Source organism: Orussus abietinus, unplaced genomic scaffold, assembly GCF_000612105.2.
Source record: "Orussus abietinus isolate OABI.00-Male unplaced genomic scaffold, Oabi_2.0 scaffold15, whole genome shotgun sequence".
NCBI classification, from domain to species: domain Eukaryota; kingdom Metazoa; phylum Arthropoda; class Insecta; order Hymenoptera; family Orussidae; genus Orussus; species Orussus abietinus.
Genome location: NW_019396010.1, coordinates 1,102,864 through 1,123,456, shown reverse-complemented (window position 1 = coordinate 1,123,456; position 20,593 = coordinate 1,102,864). Strand labels below are relative to the sequence as shown.

At 51.2% G+C, this 20,593-nt stretch overlaps 1 protein-coding gene and 1 long non-coding RNA gene across 2 annotated transcripts in view; both read right to left on the bottom strand.

Annotated features, from left to right (window-relative positions):
- Positions 1 to 7,405, bottom strand: part of LOC105696534 (dynein intermediate chain 2, ciliary) — a 51,932-nt gene extending 44,527 nt beyond the window's left edge. The window contains exon 1 of the mRNA XM_023434458.1: positions 6,995 to 7,405. The gene's annotated coding sequence lies outside the window, so the exon portion shown is untranslated. The remainder of the gene's footprint in view (positions 1 to 6,994) is intronic.
- Positions 7,406 to 12,669: 5,264 nt separating this feature from the next.
- LOC105696389 lies at positions 12,670 to 16,342 on the bottom strand. Its single transcript, XR_001103716.1, has 3 exons — positions 16,263 to 16,342; positions 13,181 to 13,240; positions 12,670 to 13,070 (listed from the first exon to the last, which is right to left on the bottom strand). It is a non-coding gene; the product is annotated as an uncharacterized LOC105696389 (long non-coding RNA).
- Between the last annotated feature and the right edge of the window lie 4,251 nt (positions 16,343 to 20,593).

Here is a 20,593-nt window from a genome sequence, read left to right as displayed (position 1 = left end):
GAGGTCCTGGGCATTTTCTCATCGACAAATTAACCAAAAAAAAAAAAAATCGACATCCTCGTAAACGCAAATCATTAAATCATCTTCGTAGTTGGAATAATTGTTATAATAATATCGCATGTATATCGTGTCCTTTAACCTCGAGGAGAAGAAGGGTAGTCCCGGAACGTGTACAAAGGCCTTCTCCTCGGCTTGCATTTCCTCGTCCCAGTCTCTCTCTCTCTTGCTCCTCGGTACACGCATTCTCTCACATAAATCCACGTTAATGACCCAATTAAAAGTTCTCGCCGGGTTTCCGAGTGGGTGGAGAACGAGTCATACGACGGGCCTGACAACAACGACAAACTAAGCGAACGAGACGCCGCGATAATCTGCCGACAGGAAACGTAGACAAAATGACTAGAGACGGGATAACGAATAAGAGGAGGAGTGAAATTGACGGAGCGAGAGAAAGGAAGAGCAATAAGCACAAGAAAGAGAAACAGACCCGAACAAATGACCTCCCCGGTCTAACGAAGCTCCTAAGACGCGATTGCGACTGCGCACAAAATGTAACGAGCATCCCCTAAACTCAAAAAATAAAAAAATAAAAAATTCGGTACTACTTTTGTAACGACATTTACTGATCGCTTTGACAAGGAAAAAATGAAGAATTAAGTAATGAGGATCGGGAAAGGGGTTGAAAAATGGTCGACTCTGGTTGTTGCGGTGGAGGCAACAAACGATCGGGCATTCCGGGTATTTCGCTCCCCTTTCAGGCCTCGCATTGTTTCCGCGATTATACTTGAAGTGCCGAGGATTCCTGAGCCCTTGAGCCCTATATAAAGTACCGCAGGGGTAGCCGACACAGCGCACAAAGCGACGTTAAAGCCGCCCCCCCAGATATCGACATTTCTCTAACTAATTACGCACGGCCCATTGGGGGGTAAGACGGAACAGTCAAGGGTACGGCTTTAAAGGGGTAAAAAAGCTTTCATGGACGAGGAGCTTCGTAAAGCGCATACCACTTCGCGGTCTCTTTGAATGGATTGCTCTCCCCCTCGCGGGGGGTCCACCTCCGAATATTCCATCTCGCCCCCTGTGAGAAAAAAAAAAAGAAAATAATGTCCACAGAATCAAAGAAATATTACGTTAATTCGAAGAACAATTATTTAGATGAAATAACCCCGAATAAATATTTCCTTGGTTAAATGACATTTTTTTCTCTGGGGACAGGTGAACGATTTCCTCCAACGAAGGAAATTCCCTATTCCGCGGGGGATATGGTAATTCGAGGGGAAGACAAGGGGGTCATCCTCGGGAATTTCGAAATAAAAGCTTGTAAAATTTCCGGACGCCCCGGATCCGGAGATTCGCGGCGATTCCTGGGGGGGGGGCCGCGACCGTTCCGCGGCGTTTTGCCCGCGGCCGTTTACGAGCTGTTATCCGGGCAATTTCAGGTGCGGAGGCGGCCATTGTGCCAGGTTTACGGGGCATGTCCCGGGAACATGCCGCCGACGTCCCGCGGGAATGTCGGGGTGTCCCTAGGGAATCCGGCCCGGACCCCCCGCGGACCCGTCGCGGACCACCGGTGTCCCGATCGACCGCCCTCGGGTTTCGCTCCGGCTTCGAGGTCAGAGGGCACTCCAGAGTTTTCGGGAGCGACGAGAGGAGGAGGTCCTCGAGGACCTCTCCAAGACCCCCCACGAGGAGGTGCGGACGGTCCATCAATTTCTGCAGCAGCCGGGCCTCGATCGAGATATCGCTGCCTCGGTCAAGGCTCGGAAGAAAGAAAAAAGAAAACCACCACCCCCTTCGACATCGCCCCCCTTCCGGGGATAATCGCCGATCTCGATCCACCCTGATAAGGAGAGTGGTCCCGAGATGCGGCGGATAATTCCGCGCCTCGCCATGGGTCGCGGCTTGACCTCGCTTCGCGCCGTGATAAGGGCTCGATAAGGGGGTGGCTCCTCGAAAACTGTCCCTCGCCATTGACATTGGTGCCGATGGCAATGGATGCACCTCGACGATAAGGGATTTCCCCGCGACCTCGAATCTCCGGAACTCCATCAGGATAGAATTTTCCGCCGACCCGATTTTTCCGGATTTTTTGAAAATTGAACGGCAGGAGGGGAGGGGGAGGCGACGCCACCCGAATCGTCCGATCCAGATACGAGGAACCCCGAAGTGCTTCATTGTCTGGCTCGAAGGGTGCTTGACCTTCTCCCACATATCGAGTGCACCATCCCCCCGAGGCCTCTGCACCCCCTCCAGGCCACCCCCCTCCCGCCGGATGCAGCCGTATTAAAAACCACCCTTGCCGCCAAATCGGGAGACACGATAGAAAATATAGGACACATATTTCCCTCTATTAGGGGGTTAAACGATAGTCGACAACCATGCCCTAATAAAATCCGAAAAAATTTCTATGAGGGGGCTGGCTTATCTCCTCGCGTGCGGGGAGTCTCAAAAAGGGGTGATCGACTTTTCCCTTATTTTCCATTTTTTCTTTTCCTCGCTTCCGCACCCCCCCAACGAACGATTCACCCCCGGCCGAACGAGTGGCGCGCAATTTTCGCAGCTCGCCGAAATAATTGAACGCGGTTTCGAGACTGACGACCCCCCCCCCGATTCTCACCCCCCCGGCCGATGAATTGGGTCGATCGATGCTCTTGTCGCGTACACGTACCCGCGTGTACACGTGTAACCGTGTGCACGCGTACTCTCCGCGTCTTCGACCCTTTCCCGACTTACGAGTCGTTGCACCGGGGAATTCTGAATTAAATCCTCCCCCTGGCACCCTCGAAAGTCGCCCCTGTGGATCCGTCAATTTTAAGGTGATATGTCAGCCTATGTATATATTATATATATTATATACATCTGAGAAGGCAAATCCACGGATTACTTGAAACACCAACCCCAATTTTTCTCACCCACCCTCTCCGGGAGCGCAGGGTGGGATTAATCCCAAAAGTCGTCGCGTTATTCCGTGAAATGAAATAACAGAGATACGGCTCGATGCATTCACATTTGACCGATAAATGGGAAAAGAGATGCCACCCCCGGCAATTTGTAATTCTTTTTCCGCCCTCCTTCCCTCCGGGCGGAGCGTTGTATGGTAATTTCTTCGCGTACTAATTAAGCCCAGAAATTACGGGCCAGGTCTCGAGAGGGTAAAAGTTATCCCATCGCCTGTCAACCCTCCGATCTCCAAGTGGTCCCGATGAGGCGCGAGCTCGGAAATCGGAAGGGAGGGTCTCGGGTGAAGAGGCTCTTTCAAAATGGCGAAAATGCGAAAGAAAAGAAACAGAGGAGACGCCTTTAACGAGACCTCATGGTGGGAAATCGTCGCGGGGGAAGAAGTCGCCCTCCTTCCGGGGGATGAAAAACCCCCTTGTACCCGAGGGCGCTCGATCGCCCCCCTGGGGCAGAAGTAACGCAGATTTTCCGCGGCGTTTTCCGCTTACCCCGAGGATTTATTGGCCCGTAAAAACGCCTGGGCGCGTTAAATGGAGGCCGCCGAGATCCGCCCTTTTTCCTACTCCAGTTGGACTCATTGTCGCCGCGTGCCATAATTCAAGGGTGCGCCTTTAAGAGGATATGAAAGAGTGAGCCTATATACGTGTATATATACATATATATCTGAGAAGTCAAATCGTCAGGGGAAAGTATTCCCCGGATTGGGAATTATCGACGTAGATTAAATTTCTTAGCGCTTTTCGTATCCTCGTAACCCCTCTTACGACACTCATTACCTACCGCAATTAGCATCGCGACCCTTCCGATACGTCCCTCTCCCCCTGATAAGATATCGCGCTGATCCTCGTTCCTCGAGTCAAGGGCAATAATTCCCGCCGATCGTAAAACCGATTTCATTGCCCGGAATATACCGCGGGAGGGTAGGAAAAGCGTGGAGGGTAGGAAAAAAAAAAGAATCCCCCATTGTTTCCTTTACAAGGGATTCCCATGGCTCCCAGGATAATTGAGCTCAGCCGCGGGACCCTCCGAGATGTAAAATGTTATTACTGATAACGATGGGAAAATATGAGGGGGTAAAAAAAAAAGAGAGAGAGAGATGAAGATTAGACCGTAGATATAGGAATGCGTCTTGCTAAGTATGTAGCCCTCCACCCCTTCGGAGTCATTAATTCGCGTTTCTCTGTTTCCCGGTGCAGTTGCCACGGGATTGAAATCCGCTATGCGGGAAAGCACGAGAAACTTTCGTCGCAGAAGCTCGAGTCCTCCTGGCCGTTTTCATTGTAAGTCCAAAACCCTTCTCCGGGCCAAGTTTTCCAATTACAGGCCGAACTTAGGCCCGCCCTAAGAAGGGCGACGCGATACACGGAGGAAGAGGGGAGCGCGCACCCCCTGGCAGGAGAATCGGCAACTAGATGCACCATTGACGATTGCTCGCATCAGAGGGAAAAAAAAGAGAGAGAGGGAGATAGGCAAGAGCAGGATAGTCTAGTGACGATTAATAAAGAATAATCCCAAGTAAGACCTAACCACTAAGAAATACTTGAATATTCCACTTTTACATACCCTCCGTGGAAGATTTTCAATTTTAAGCATACCAGCAAGAACCGATGAAACAAAGTCCCACATTCGTGTAATTCACGTCACGCGTGAAATTTGTAAAGTAAAATACCTAGTAATTTACTGTCAAAAAAAAAAAGAACCAAGTACTTAGGGTATTTTATTTACCCAACCCTGGGCAGGACGCATCTGGGTAGGAAGTCCAGCTCGAAATTCCCCTAATTTCATTGCACGGAAACAAAGGGAGAAGGAAAAGGTGAAAGAGAAAAAGGGAAGTTCCTCCCCCGAGAGTAGCGGAACCCGGGGAGCCATTAAAAGGATTCGGCGTTCGTTTTCCACGGATGAAGGAAAGTGAAAACGACGTTTCGCCGTACATGGAGTAAATATGTGTGATAAATAATGGGGGGGGGAGGGGGGGGGGGGGTCACATCGATATTCGTCTCGATCGAGTTAAGCCCCCCTCGGAGGTGGAGGGATCGGAGATATTGCGAAGACAATTTCCGCGGATTATTATTCGACGGCGGTCGGCAGGGGGGTTCCCTGGAGACGAGAAACGGAGAAGCCCCGGATATATTTTCGGGGGAGCCCTCCCTCTCTTTCTCTCTCTCTCTCTCTTTTTTTCCCTTCTTTTTCGACTTGGCGCCGTTTCTTTGATCAATAATTGGTAGCCGGCCGCCGTTCCCAGGTGGCACGGCGACCCCCTCTCTTTCCTTCCCTCTTCCTCCCTCTTTCTCTCTCTCTATCGCGAGTTCTCAAGCTGCACGTTGTTCCGCCAGGCGCCGCCGTGCGGCGCCACCGGGTGCGCCTCCGCGTTTCCCCGATCTTTCCTATCCGCGGAGCAAACGCGAGGTAGAAACGCTCGAATCCTGGGAGATGGCTCCAGGATGCACTTTTTTATTTCTTATATTCCACCCCTCAGCCCAGGATTTTTATTCTACTAAATAAAAAAAAAAAAAAAGGGAATGCGTTCTTGGGTACACGCATTACATTTTTCTATCTTTGACATAACTTAAATCTGTGTATTAGATCAAGTCGGCCTCGCCGTAAAAAGAAGTACCTTGGCGTGGGGGTGGAGGGCTAAGGGTAGAAAATTGGCACGGAGTCGCGAGGGGAAGGTCTTCAAGGGAGTTTAACGCCCGAGAGGGACAATGATTTCGGAGCAATCCTTTACGAGGGATGTGCCATCGGAGCGAAGCCGCCATTTGAAATTCAGATTTTTACGAGCCGCGACCGGATGAACGTCCGCGGTCACTCCTCGCGCGTCTCTTCAGGGCGCGGACCGGACCCACGTCACAAATACCCCGGGGAGTAATCCCCCAGGCTGCGGAAAATTCCCTTTTTCAAATTCCACGGGGGGAACTCGTAAAAGGGTCTACCGGGTACACGGAATTTCGGGAACGCGGGGAATCTCCCACCCCGGGTTCCCCTGGCCGTTCCATTAATAAAATCCGTCGGTGGACAAAAAAAAAAAGGGACATTTCGGGAGCTTCGTCGAGAGGGCACAATCCTTTCTTTCAAGGGCAAAAATACAAATCCCTCCGGAAAATCTCTCCAACTTCTCGCCATGCCCTCTGAATATCGACGCGAGAGGGATGAAAGGACTTTCGAGTCCACCCTTCGCCCACCCCCCGGGGGGAAAGTAAGTCAAGGATTAATTTACAGGACGAAACTCGACTCATGGTGCACGCCTGACCTTAACATCGATTGATCGATATACGGAAATAGCCGGCCCGATGTATCCGATAACGGGCTTATTTATAAAGCTCATCCGTCCAGTATCACACTTCGGGTATATATATAAAAATATATATCTACATTTTTACATATATATATATATATCCTCGTGGGTGAGCTTTCGCGCGCCCGAATTGTAGGGAAAAAAAAGGAAAAAAAAAAGGGGCGCTAATACTTTATAAACATTCTACCGTTCCGGCTCGTATCGGTCCGGCGACTGCAATCGGCTTTGTGCCGGAACCGGCGTTTTTCATCGTCCTATTGATTTCCACCGCCGCGAGTCGGGAATTTCTCCCTTCCGTCGAGTATTATGTATATCGACGGGGTGCTCGCCAGAGTGGACCCGAAAGCCTCCCATTAATTTCGGACACGCGAACAGGGCCTGCCGATTTTTCGCGACGCTCCAGGCTCGATCGACCGGACTCCTTCCATTAATTGGAGCCGGATTTTCTAAACCCTCCACTCGAAATTTTCGATCGCGGTCACCGAGTTGAATTTTTATTATATTCTTCTCATTGTTAGAGAAATTTACTGATTTATTATTTTATCCCACGATGGCAATCGGTTCTCAAGGGACATCGGATCGACTGACTTTCGAGTGAATGGTCCCTCAAATCATCCCTCACTTATTACCAATATTAGCAACGACGCATTTAGTATACACCGCAGGTATTACATATGTACAATATAAACCGAAATACAATGTGTTGCGAGGGTGATAAAGATATATGCTAATTTCACTCACCAGTGCCGCGTTCCTGGATCGCTCTGGCCTATCGCTGGTCCTCTTCCTCTCCTTTATTCGGTGGTCCTCTTCCTCCTCTTAGCCTCTGGTCTTCCTCCTCTTTATCCGCTGGTCCCTCGCCGAACTTTCTTTCCTTCACTCGATAACCCCGATAACATCCGCGCACTCACGAGGCTAAGCTCGTTCCCACTTCCGGAACCGTGGATTTCGAAACTCCGAGGAATCGGGGGGTCTAATAGGAATATTCATCAAGGGAGCTCGATATTAATGCGCCGGACCATTACGAATATTCATTACCAGAAGGTACTCCCACCCCCGGGGGCGTCGCCACCCGTCGGTTAATTACCACCGACGCTCGCAATTATTCCCTTTAATAACAGCGTTATTTCTAATTTTATTCCTCCCACCTGAAGGACCGTCTTCCCCGGAAGCAATTCCCAGTCACTCTGCGGTAGAACGGCAAAGAGGGGAAGCCCGAATTGGAGTATCCACCCTTAGACGATGTCACCCCGAAGCGTGTGCGTTTCCCCTGAATAATGGAGTGCTCTTCAGGAAGGAGTCGAGGTAGACCGGAGGATTTGCCCTGTCCGAAGGCCTACGGGCCACTGACACAAAGAGAGGGACCCTGAAGAGCCCAAGGCGCCCAGAGGTCGCTCAAGAAGTCGCTTTGTTTGGCCATACAATTTCAATTAGGCCCCTCCCGCTCCCCCCCGGACTGAAAAGCGGCTCTTTGTAAACATTACCCTGGTCTCCGGGGAGGACGGGAGGGGGGCCTACGAAGCCTCGCAATAATTCCTATACATTTATACCAGACGTCCCCTGTACCGATGGAAGGGTCGCGACGTCTCCGCCAATCGACGATGGGGCTTCCACCCCCCTGAGATGGATAATTATCTGCACGGATCCGAAGTTTCCCCTATCTGGGTCGTTGGCAAAAAGTAAACGATGTAATTGTTTAATTTCATTCTAACAATTCTACGATCACCCGATACCTCGGAGGGAATTTTTATTTCATATAGAACGATGGACTTTTATCGTCGTGCCAGTTTCGCGCTATCGTAACCTGCCATTTTATACAACAATGCTCCTGATGATTTTCAGCATAAAACGGTGTAATTGCAGTTTCAGATGTCTGCTAAATATTTACAAAGCGTGTACGATGTTCGTTTAATATATAGAAAATATAAGAGAATTATTTTGAGCTACCGGGGATATAAGGAAATATCGGCCGGGTATTTTAACAGCCCCAATTTTATCCCTCCACCCCTTAGACCGGGAGCGAGGTAACTAAATACGGAATCGGCCCTATAAATAAAAGGGTTGAAATAAATTCCGAATCACCAGGGACCACTTTTCTGGCATCGCGACGCGCAAGGGTTGGGGGGTGGTTGAAGGGGGGTGGAATCGTTTAAATAATACACGCGATCCGGTTTTTTTTTCAGAGGGGCTCGGGATAGGGTGAATGGAAAAATAATAAAATCGTTGCCATCGGAGGTTCGCGAGTTCGCTGGTCGCGACGCCGCCGTCGCGACGCCCCGCGCCTGCGCGCGTCCCTCTCGACGTTACCGTGGGCCGAATCCATAGGGGTGACAGGTGTCGTCTCCCGAAAGGATCCTCCGCGATTTCGAGGGCTGTTCGTCGAGTGGAGTCCTCCAGGGGTGGAAGCTCGCGAATCCCCGGTCCCAGGAGCAGCGGAACCTGGGGGGAATCCCGAGGGACCTCCGGCCTGGATTTCGGGGGAGACCCTGAAAAGGGTCGAGTCGACCCAGTGAGACATGTCACCCCATCGAGGCGTGTCGTCCAGCTTCCGAAAGGCCGTCCGAGCCCGCGACCTGACCTACGACAACGGGGGTGCGCGAGAGGACGCTCCAACGGGAAGAGGTTGACTCGTGCCAGTGAGATGCATCGATTTTCCCAAAGTGCACCGAGAACCGGGTCGCCGATAAATTCCCACCCCCCTGGTACGGGGATATCGACTGACGGTATCAGTGATTCGGGATTCGGGGGGTGACCCTCGGGGGTGAGTTTCGGACTCGTCCAAGGAAGGCTCTCTCGAGGTCGCCCTCGAGGTATGTCGGTAGGCCGCGATTCCCAGTCACGAGGGAGGGTTTCACCTGGTATTCGATCGATCTAATTGACGAGGCCATATGTGCGCGGTTAAATGTCAGGCTTTTTAGAGGGACTCTTCGAAGGAGCGCGATAAGTCGTATCGACCCCCGGTGGATCCGAGGGTGCCATCTCGCGGAAGGGGAGGAGGAGACTTCGGAAACTGAGGATGTCTAAATTGCAAACCACCCTGCGAGACGTCGGGAATGACTTCAAGCCTCGTTAAAGCTTGCAAGCGTCTCGACACCGAACCCTCGGGTTGCTCGAAACGACACCGGGAGCGACCTCGGAAACCCAGGAAGCCTAATCTTCGGAACGAATCCAAGAAATTTTGGAAACGCCGCTAGAATTCGATCCGTGAAAATCCCTCCAAACCAGTCGAGATATCGGATTTCCGTCCCCCTCGCTGCAGCTCGCAAGCTCCAGGGCTAGATCTGAAATTTGAAGGAAAACCCGAATTTATAGGAAGTATTAAAGGTATCCCACGCGGTTTGTCGTTGAGCTTTCGAGGATTTCGAGGTACTTTAGGGGAAGGAGCTTTCATACAAAATCAAGAAAGCTCTTGAGGGTGTCAATGCCGAGGTGACTATCGCTCGTCGTCCATGGACGAGGCCTTAAAAAGCTTCGTTTTCCCGAATCGGGGGGAGCCCGTGGGAAAGCTCAGGGAGAAAAAAGCCAGCCCGAAAGCGCCAGCCCGGCCCGAACGATCCGCCGGAGAGCTTGAGGTCTGTCGACCAGGGCGCATGCCCAGTGCCTTGACAACCGAGACGCCCGATTGGAGCTTGCGAGTCCAGCCAGAGCCCCGTCGAGCTTTATTCACGCTAATGCGCGAAAGTATCGCGAGTGGCAGCGCGAAAGCTCCGCGCGAGTGTCAAAGTGGCAGGGGGGCCAGGGGTTGACAGGGCTGTCAAGTCGAGAAAGCTCGATGGCACGTGGGGCCGAAGAGAGATCCAGTAAGGAAAAAAAATGCTAAGAGAAGAGGAAAGCTCAAGAAAAGCGCGATATGGGCAAATCCAGCATTTCAGGAGTACCACAAGTACGTGGAATCGCTAAGAGGATGAAAGAGAGAAATAGAGCAAGTCAATTCAGGCCGAGCTTAATCAGCCCTCGGATGGATAAAACGGTGTTCGACAAGAGTGAAACTAATTAAGCTCCCCGAGTAAGTCATTAAGTCGGTGCTTTTGGTATTATTAGTCATTAATCGAGCCGAGGTATACCTTAATAATTGCTGCCTAACCATCGCGATTCAAGGCGATTGCCGGCTTCGCTTTTTACGAGCTTATCGGGCGTGAAGAAAGCTCGGAGGAGAACAGAGGATCGGAAATCCAGAATAGAAGAGACGGCGAATAGAAAAGAAGAAACGAAGTCATGGGGAAAAATGGCCGAAAGCTGTCGCTTAATCGGAGCTTAACTCGCGAGGGATAAATCGGCTAGGTAAATTTCGGAGCTTACACTCCGGTGCTTTTCAATCACCGGTAATTCCACCCAGCGACATATACACGCGTAATAATCTTAGCCGATAGGCGGTCTCTATCTCTCTCTTCAAGAGAGCGACGTTCTTACCGAGATATTATATACCACGATATTTTTGCTACGCACGTTTGTATTCCCTTCGGCGAGCTTCTTGGGGCTTTTCTCGAGCCGCTTGCGAGGGCTTTAGAGCACGCTGCCCGAAAGAAAAAAAAAGGAAAAAAAAAATCGCTCGCTGCCAACGCTTTGGCGAATCGATCGCTCGTTGAGCTTGCCAATAGAAATCGATTCCCAGATTTTGGGGCCGCAGGAAAATCGACGAAAGCGCCGAAAGCTCCGACGCCGGTTTAAGTCCGAGGTTGAGCGGGCTGTAACCTGGTTTCTCTGGTAAAAATAGGCCGATCGATCGCCGGGTAATCGATTCTTCGCCGATCGGGCGAAACGGACCTATTTAGCGCGTGAGTTGCGCCGATCGATCTGGCCGATAATCGATCCCGACATATATTATCGGAAGTAGCAAGGACCTCGTTACGAGATGCCGATCAGCCGGTGATAACAATTATCCCGATTAAGGGTGGGACAGAAATCAGGGCAGATCCGCCCTGGGAACCGGCGAGCTGGGATGCTAGACCTCGCGAGAGGGTCATGTCATTCCGCAGCATCCTGCGGAAGTGCATCGACAGGACCAGGAGAGTCCTGGGAAGTGTCCTGCAGAGGAAGGAGTGACGAGGAATCGGCGATCCCGGAATTCTCCGAAGCCGCGCAATCCTCGAGAAAATGAATACAGTAATTAGGCGAGGTAATTGCGCTCGAAGGATTCAACAGGGAGCGCATAAAGCAGAGTCCTCGTCTCTGATCCTGGAATTTCATCGAGATTCGCGTTGCGCCGACCAGGGATAAAATAATAATCCAACGTAAGGAGACATTCGATCATCGAGACCCCTGAAGAGGTTCTCCAGGATCCCCGGTGACGCGGTCTCGGAACAGGCAGGTCCAGGATCCTGGAAAGGACCCCTTCCCTTCAAGGACTCGAAGATCGAGGGTATTAAATTAGCCCGATCGACGAGGACCCCCATGGACGTCTCCGCCACGAGGTCGAAAAAAGGACTCCGAGACCGAGACTGACCTCGAGATCCTGAAGACTATGACGAAGTACGGATTCGCGTGGCTGGCTCTGTGGCGACCAAGGAGGTCCAATGCCGCGCAGCTGCCTAACCAGGAGAACAATCCTCTCATGTACGCAACATTTGTTACCGCTCGATACGTAAATAATTTCAACCTCCCTCTCCTTCCCTTCGGAGTAGGCCCTTAGCGCTAAGCGAAAGGGCGCAAAGAATCAACAAAAGAAATGAGGAAAAATCCGGGAAGAAAAGATTCTAGATCTCGGAAAGATCACCAAACCCTGGGAAGGAGAGGGAACCGCTTTCGATGTCAATTGTACCAGTCCCGGCGCAAGACTCTTCTTGTGTGTCACAATAAAGCTCGATGTACCCGCAATGGCTTTCCACTTTTCGTTCGCTTTTCTTATTTGCTCCCCGCCGAGGCACTTCGCGAGGGCAGGTCCCCGAATTCCTGTCGGGCTAGATTTTCGCAGTGGTCCTTTTTCGGGTGCACTTAGTGGTGACGTCACCAGGAGAGGGATAGGTGTACTTGTTGCGAGTCGATACGACGAGGGCCAGGTGCCGCTGATTTCCTCGTTTCAACAGGTACGGTCTCTTATCCAGCTTTTTCCCGTTCTATCTGGACTTCGCGTAAGGTCATCTGTTACGTTCGATCGTGTGTGTTAAAGGTGTGCAGGTGCACCAACACCTTGCGCCTCGTGAATCGGGTAAATAGAGAAACACGCGAGAAACAGCTGGACGGAGAGAAAGGTGTTTTCTGTGACCTCACGGCTGAAAATCCATTCTCGATGGAAAGAAAATATTAAAAAAAAAAAAAACAGGAATGAAGGGACCTCGCGGAATTTCGCGCTTTGCCGTTGCTTACGTGTGCGTAACTTTCCGCCGTTCCGGAGAAGAGACGCCGGCAAGGAGCTCATCTTACTAAAGGTATGACAATGTCCGAGAACAATTTTTCCCTATGTCAAAATTAAAGGGATATTTAATTCTAAATCGCTGCCAAGAAGAGATCCGTCGGAGATCTCTCGTGGAAACCGACGAGTCCCGCGAACGGGTCGTCCGACTAGTTAAAGGCCCGCTTCTTAACGAGTGCATTAACTGCGAATGGGAAATTAATGCAGCACGTATGCAGTCGGTCTCGGCCGGCGATACGCGCCCCGACAGCTGATGGGAATCAATAATTATTTATAGCTAGTGTGTACTTCGAGCGACTGCACGGAGCTTTGCGTAGGTGCGAAGGAGCTTCCACGCAAGATGCATGATTAATGGCCGCTTGTGACGTCACTGGAATCGAAGTCGCTTAGTCGCCAACTCAGCCTTATTCTTAGCGAGGGAAGGACGCGACGCGCGACATCGGCATCCGCGCCCACGACGTTAAATTCCTGAAACCATGAAAAAAAATTCACATCCCCATGACGTATCTGCCCATTGTAAATCTTACTTATGATAAAAACAAATCCAACAAATGAGCCGCTAAAGCAGTGAAATTTACCCGGGTGGTTTCTCGATATCCTCTTGAAATTGTCCAGGTGTCGTGTACCGGTCGAAGTGGCTGGAACAAAGAAAGAAAAAAAAAATATATAAAACACAGAAATCATACCGTCAGTTCGTTAGTAGCGGGGATTTTACGGGCGCTACGCATGCGAGGTCGCTCATAACGACATGTTCTCCTCCAGGGTGGGATAAAACGCACGATCGGCCGTCCCGAAACGTCCGCTCCGGTTTGGTCGGTCGCGGGTCCGCGAGCGTGCCACGCTTTTGCCGGTATTGATCTCACTTTACCCGGGGGTCCTCCTCCCTTCAGCCCCCGCCACCCTCTCCGCCGGGGCACGACTGCACCCTTGCCAAACCGCCCACGTTTCCGCCCACCCCGCCCGGACGGGCCCGAAAGTTCATTCGATGACCGTCAATGACCGATACATGTATATAGGCTGACTCGTTCATATCCCTTTAATTCCAGAAAATCCCGCCAGAGGGGCCGGCAGTGACTCGTGCGGATCCAACGGCTCGCTCAAGGGAGGAGATAAAAATAAAACTAGAACGACGATCCCCAAGTGCCCTCGTATAATCGTAACAACCGCGACACTTGTCTTTACATGACGTCCCGCCCGCGGTCACGCCTTGCATTTTATGACCCTCGCAATTAACGCGACTTTTCCGTGCCCTTACGCCTTATTGAGAGCGCTCTTCAAGGCCGGTTTGCACTTCTGGTCAACGCGGTACCAGGAAAAGAAAAGGAGAAAAGGGAAAATCAATTGTCCCGCCGTCACGCGACCTACACCTGACTGTACAACCGGGTAATCCGATCGTACCAAGATTCGGTACTTGCACCGAGGCTACTCGCCAGTACATTCGTTACGCAACTACACATCTAGGTACTCTACCGAAACTCGCGGAGGGTGGGAAAGTCACGAATGGCTGCAAGATTCTCAAGACGTATAAAGTCCACCCTATGCCCCAGACATCAAGTCTAATTAATTATGAAATTGTCCCACTTATCCCCATTAACTAAAGCGCTGTTTTCGTGCGTATGCATGTATGCGCGTCACGTATTAATTAGCTCGGTTTCCAGAATTAGGGTGTTACCGCATGACGCGATCGCCAAGGGAAGTCTTCCTTGCCATTTATCATCAGTATACGTTACATCGAGATGGGAAGGGGTGGGAGGACAAAATCGCTAATCTCCGGCCGGTAATTCGCGGTCGCGGGATTAAAGGGGTGCGAGTGCACCCCTGTTGCACGCAAAGCGTGGGCGTACGTCTGTCTCGTGCACGCCCACGTCAGCTTGTAAACGGATGAACGAGCACGTCCTGTACATCGGGGGACCGTAGGTGTTTAGGCCGATAGTTGGCACTGTTGACAAACGTGGGTGGGACACGTCGCACCCGCGCGTCCACCCCCTAGGTTGAGAAATCGCAGCTGAAACGCTAAAAGACCTACCTAGCCATTAAGACCTTTAATTAAACCGCCCCACCCTCTGAAATTTGCCCAGTCGGTCAATCGATCTCTAAAAAAATCCACCACCTCCGTAGGCACCCCCTCGGGGGTGAAATTTCCCTGACACGTTTGCGATCGCGATGCCGCAACTTCCACCCCCTCTGTGTAAAGAAGAGAGAGGGAGAGAAAGAATTTCTCCCCCGAGAAAGTATGCGAGGTCGTGGGTGCACATGCATTGTACATACATACGTACAGATATATATGCGCAAGTGGGCGGTGGGTGGAAGTAAATGTAGGGTGCGGCAAGTCTTGACCTCACCCTTGGTAGATGCAAAGATTGCGACAAGTGTAAGCTATTTAAAGTCCAAGGGAGAGAGCCCGACACGAGGGGCGCGTTTTATTAATGGTAATAATAGTGGTTCGCTAATAGTGCCGTTCATGTAATAATACGAGGATGAGTCGGGGGCGGAAGTAGGACGGGGGCAGAGATCTTGACCTCACCCTTGGAAGAAGACTGCCAGGGGGCTATTTAAATCCCCGAGGACCCCCGAAAAAGGGATCTCGTTGCCTACTGCATTGAACATCTAAAAAAAAGCCTGCAATTGCCATACAAATTACCATAAAAAATAGATATATATATTACATAGTCTTGTAGTCAGGAATGACCAATGCTAAGTAATTAATCATTTCGTGGCATTCCGATTAATGGCGGCGTTAAAAATCCGGAGAGGGTCGATGGAGGCCATCGGCGATTCGCGGCTGGGGGCCTAATTGAAAAATCGAGTTTTCCAGGAGAAAGGGCAGAAACCAGGGTGGGAAAAGATCGCGGTTACGCGATCCAGTAACCTACATTTCTCCGGTTACATATGCGCCGGTTCCTTCGCACACTCGCACGTCCTCGTGAGGGGTCCGTACGAATTTAGAACATACATCCGGCCAATCGATAGCGCGGATTTTATGCCCGTGCACGAAACAACAGCGGGTACTCGCTTTCGCACTTCGGCCTAAATTAATCGGCAGACGGTTTAGCCAGTCGCGCGCATCATGGACCTGGCGGGGAAAAAAAAAAAAAAAACGGGCGCTGGCAAACAGAAATGAAGAAGAACCCCTCCAAGAAGCGGAAGTGCCGAAATGAACCATTGACATGATAACCAGCTTTCTTCCATATATCGGTGAACGAAGGCTTGCCAATTGCAAATTGTCGTCGACCCGATCCCGGCTGAGCGAATCCCGCGGTGGAGTAACGTTCTCCAAGGTTTGACCTATTGACACGCTTGCATATCGACCCTATCGACTCGGTTTCGAGCCTCGGGCAAACGTGGCAAGTGGAAGACGTCCTGTACAAATCGATGCACCGGGTTCTAAGCGCTGCACTTCTGCAAGAACGTCAATTCTCAGGCTCGAGGCCGATCCCGATAGCAGTGAAACCGCGAAGTCCAGGACGAGACCAGAAACCCCAGAGAACGTTCCTACACAGAATGAAAAAGAACGACCAGAAAATTATCTATCTCCATTTTTTTTGTCGTCCCACGCGGGACGTGGCGGGATATCGCGATTTTAGCGCCATCTCGGCGCGAGGCGGTGCAACAAGTTAAAACCGAGGCGGATAACTCGGGCGCGGGATAAACTCCACATACTCCCTCGGATCGATGTCGCAGCTGGTGGCATATCTTTAATCCGCCTCCTGGACATTGTCGTTTCCCATCCTCAGCATCTCTTAGAGCATCCGATACCTCGGCGTGTCTCCTCTGGAATAATTCTCTCTCTTCTAAACTTGCCGCAACCCTGAAAAAAAAAAAAGACACCCGATCACAGTCCGCCCGATTTTCATTAGCGTGGTTGTGAAAAATTAAACTGCCATTATCCAAATCCTCTCGTCCGAGGCTTTGTATCGTAAGCCCTCCACGAGCAGAACCAGCGATCGTAAAAGCTTGCGTTATGGGGGGGAACGTTATGGCGAGCGTGTCCTCACAGAGGACCCGCTCTTGACCACGTTAATCAGCAATAGGTATCTTGCGATTACCTACTGTCGCGGTTTACATATTAATATTATTTATTTATCTGGTTTAACATCGGCCAGTCGGGTCCTTGGCGTTTTTGCGTCTCTCGACGACTCCCGTCAGGACGGGCCGAAATGGCTCGCTTTATGGCGGACACCGATGACGTCGGCGACCGCGTTAAACTTTCGATTGGCTCTCCCGTGTGTGGAGAATCGCTCACCTTCTCTATCAGCGTGTTTCCTCGTCTGGATGCGAAAGTTGGCCCGCCATGTCTCTCCTCGTGTCGATTGATTTAGGGCGACCTGCTGGCGTCGGCCGCCATTTTGTTTCATCACGAGGGCCACGTGTCAGCCCGAGATACATTGCGCTGAATGAATTGACTCTTCTCGTTCTCCGGGCACTTGTCATCGCGCAATTAAAGGTGAAGTTAATAGAAGCCTCCGTTAATGGATAATCAGCGCTTAATGGCGTTAATTGGAGGGAAGTTGTCCGGTGCCTCTGCTCATATTCAATGACTTTGGGCGTGCGTCGTTTGGTCCTGCCTACCGAAACTGGAACATAGTTGTACTTATAAAAAATCGTATCTTATAGCGAGGCCAAGTATCGGCTGCGAGTTACGGGACCACTTTGAGTTCCCGCACGGAAAAATGGACGAAGTTTCGAGTGCGAAGTATCCGGATCGCTCCTGAGGGCCGATTTTACGGCGAAAGGTGGAAAGGGGACGGAAAGTGTGGCCGCGGGTATTCCGACGCGGGAAACTCGGCCGGTCGAATTAATGGCGCGACGTAAGAGGCCTCTCCTTGCTTTTGCGAAATAATAACTCTGCCAACGGTGGAATATTCATTGCGCGGAGGAGGGAGGAGGAAGAGAAAAAAAAAGAAGAGGAAAAGGAGTAGTCGAGACCGGGGGAATTCATTGCTAAGGACAATTGGCTCTCTCGCGAGAGGCTGTCGGTAATAATTGAGTGTTCCTTTTGCGGAAAGTGAATGCCGTCACCGAGGACAAAAGGCCGTGGCACGATTCTTAAGCCTCGGGAGAGAAGGAGGGACGGAGAGAGAGAGAGAGGGATCGTCCCGAGATTTGGTAAAGTGGCGCCCAAAGTCCCGGTAAAAGGCTGAAATTCTCCCCGTAAATCGCTTCGCTTAATCGGAGGTGATTCGTTTTCGACCGAGTCTTTGAGAAATAGATAATACAGAAAAGGATAATGGGCCGAGCATGACTGAAATTCCCAAGTTTGAGGAAAGAATCTGCGCCTAATGGGCCGACGTTTACCGGGCTATTCATTAGATGCCTCCGTGTACGTGTCCAGGAAATTGCAACCTCCACACGAGCACTTTCCCTATTAGAACGCGGCGCGAAATTGACGTACCTCGTAAAATGACGGTCGGATGAAAAATGAGCATTTGTCGTAAAGTCAACGGAGAGGCCGCAAATGGACGCGGAAAAGGCGTCAAATCGCGGCCGTATGGCGGTTCGCGGGAGGCCGCACACCTCCCTCATTAAAATCCACATCGCTCTCGTTCGCGAGCGAGCTTGACAGCTGTCAAGATCCCTGGCGAGTGAAATACCCTAGGCCGAGGAATCGCCATAAAACCGGGTCCCAAGACGCAGACGATCGACCAATCGCAGTCGAGGTATACCGACCTTCGGACCAGGGCCATCCCTGATTGGACGGCGCTCTGTGTCTCGAAGTCGCAGGATTTCCTTCCTTCCTTTGACCTCCGATGGCTCGACGTATTACGGCAATGCCGATTTCCTTGTCTCCCGGGTTTCCTCCCCTCGGAGCTATCCCTTTGAGATTGGATTTCAAATGGTGCAGTCTTCGGGTATCAGCTGTTCAATTTTCCCCAGGTAAACAGGGCCGCGGTATAAACCGCGTTTCTTGTCCTCTTGCTTTCCCTCTCTCCCTCCCCCTCCCAGGAAACTGGAGCACGGCGAGCACCGACGAGGACCTTGCGAAATAATAAATAATCATTAACATTTCTGTCGTTACTTCGCCCTAACGTTTTCGACGCGTTTCCACATTCCCGGAACTCATTAACCACTCGTGGGATAACATCGTTACCGGTTAATTACATTTTTAATTGCTTCCGCGAAATCCCCTACGCGTGGGAAAACTGGCAAACGTCTAATCGATCGGTCTAGTACCCGATTTTCGGCCGAAAACCCCCGGATCTCAAGATCGCGTTAAATCATCCTTTTTCGATCGGCCAAATCGCCGGGCCCGCAAATAAAGCGGAAATTGAGATTTGATTGAGCGCCTGCGTGATTCGTTATATGTATACGTAAACGATTGAGGGTACAGCGCGGCTGATTTGCAGCCGTCGAAACACGCCGGATCCGAAATTTGATATTCCTCGGCGGCGATCGAGCGAAAGTTGGCACCAGTGATTGGGAGCCGATATTCATAAATCAGAGGGGCCCACCGCCGAGCAATTTGCAAACGCCGTACCGACCAAGATTCATGTGTGCCGCATCAATTGCTTTAATATTCACCAGATGACGAGGACCGATTGAATGGCTGTCCCTGTATTTATTAAAGCCATTTCGCGGCTCTTTCTCGCTCGTGGGCGCCCACGAGTGTACCGCGAAGGGATCGTCCAGAAATAACGAGTGCGCTCTTGTTAAATTCGGCCCATGCATCGATTATTCCCAGACGAGTCGAGTTTTAAAATACCCCAAACTCGACATTTCTCATATAAGATAGGCGTTATCAAACTCGAATTTCTGCACCGAGCGGTAGAAGAGCCACCGTATATATTAACGTGTCCTGAATTGAAAATCGTTTTTAATCGGAGTGGGGCGTTTACCTCGGTGTAGGTATACAGCCGGTCCCTTGTATAAGTCGGATCCTGTCGGATCCGGTTAAATGTAAATCAACGAGCAATCACCGAGTGCATTGCGCGCTCAATGAGCGATCCGGAGGGTAAGGTCCAACATTCATTTGACCAGGCGATAAGCGGCGAAATATCGACGCGACGACGCCAGCCATACCGACTGCGTCGATTCCGATCGGAAAGCGCACCGATGCATGCCGATCGCCTCGATATCCCTTCGTGATTAACTGCCCGTGTGGAGGCGTGTTCCTGCCAAATTCGACCAGTTGTTGAGTCCCACCTCGTGGCATGAGGGAAGCATCCGCAGGTCGTTCTGACCGCCCTCCGTTTGATAAATCATCGAAGCCGTATCGAGCATCCGACCGGCACACCCATCAAACCCTGAAAACTGTATCGACGTTTCTCAAGCCTTTCACGCCTTCCTCGCCCCAATTAACGACCCAAGGTAGATACGCACGAGAGCATGCACGAACTACCTCACGCTAGATTTACCTCTTTCACCGGTGAATCCGATGTGACGTCCCATCGATAAGTGTTCAGATGGATTTTCGGCGGTGCGTCATGGCGACGGGATGATTCACCTAGGGTACTTGGACATTAATTAACGCCGCTTTCACCTGAAATAGGAATAGACAGATGTAACGCCGGATAACAAAGTACCCCGCTCTCCTGGATCCCAGAATAGACCCGTGAATAAATCCCAAACGATCCGCTCGTTGATGAAGTCCCACCCCTTGGGGGGTCAACGACGTCACCATCGACGCCCCTCGACTTCGAGCTCGCGACTTTCCCCCCGAGTTCGCCGCGTCGAGAGGACCGCGTCAAGTCGTTTCGCACTTAGTGACGACCGGGACGACGTCGTTTGGCCTCGGGCTCGGGTTGCACGACGGCTTCGCTCCGGTGTACCGTTGACACCGCACTCCCGCGAGTCTAATCTCTCTAGGTTAAGTTCCCTTCGAGACCGGGGTCTCTTCTTGGCGTTTCTCACGCTCCCACGCATGCCGACTCAAGGCGACGTCCCTAACGATCCCTCGAATCCTCCGGGACCCGGTGACCCCCTAGCTCGAAATTCAGTCGAAAAGATCAAGACTTTATACCGTCCTGGAAATTTGGCCCTAAATCTAGAGACCG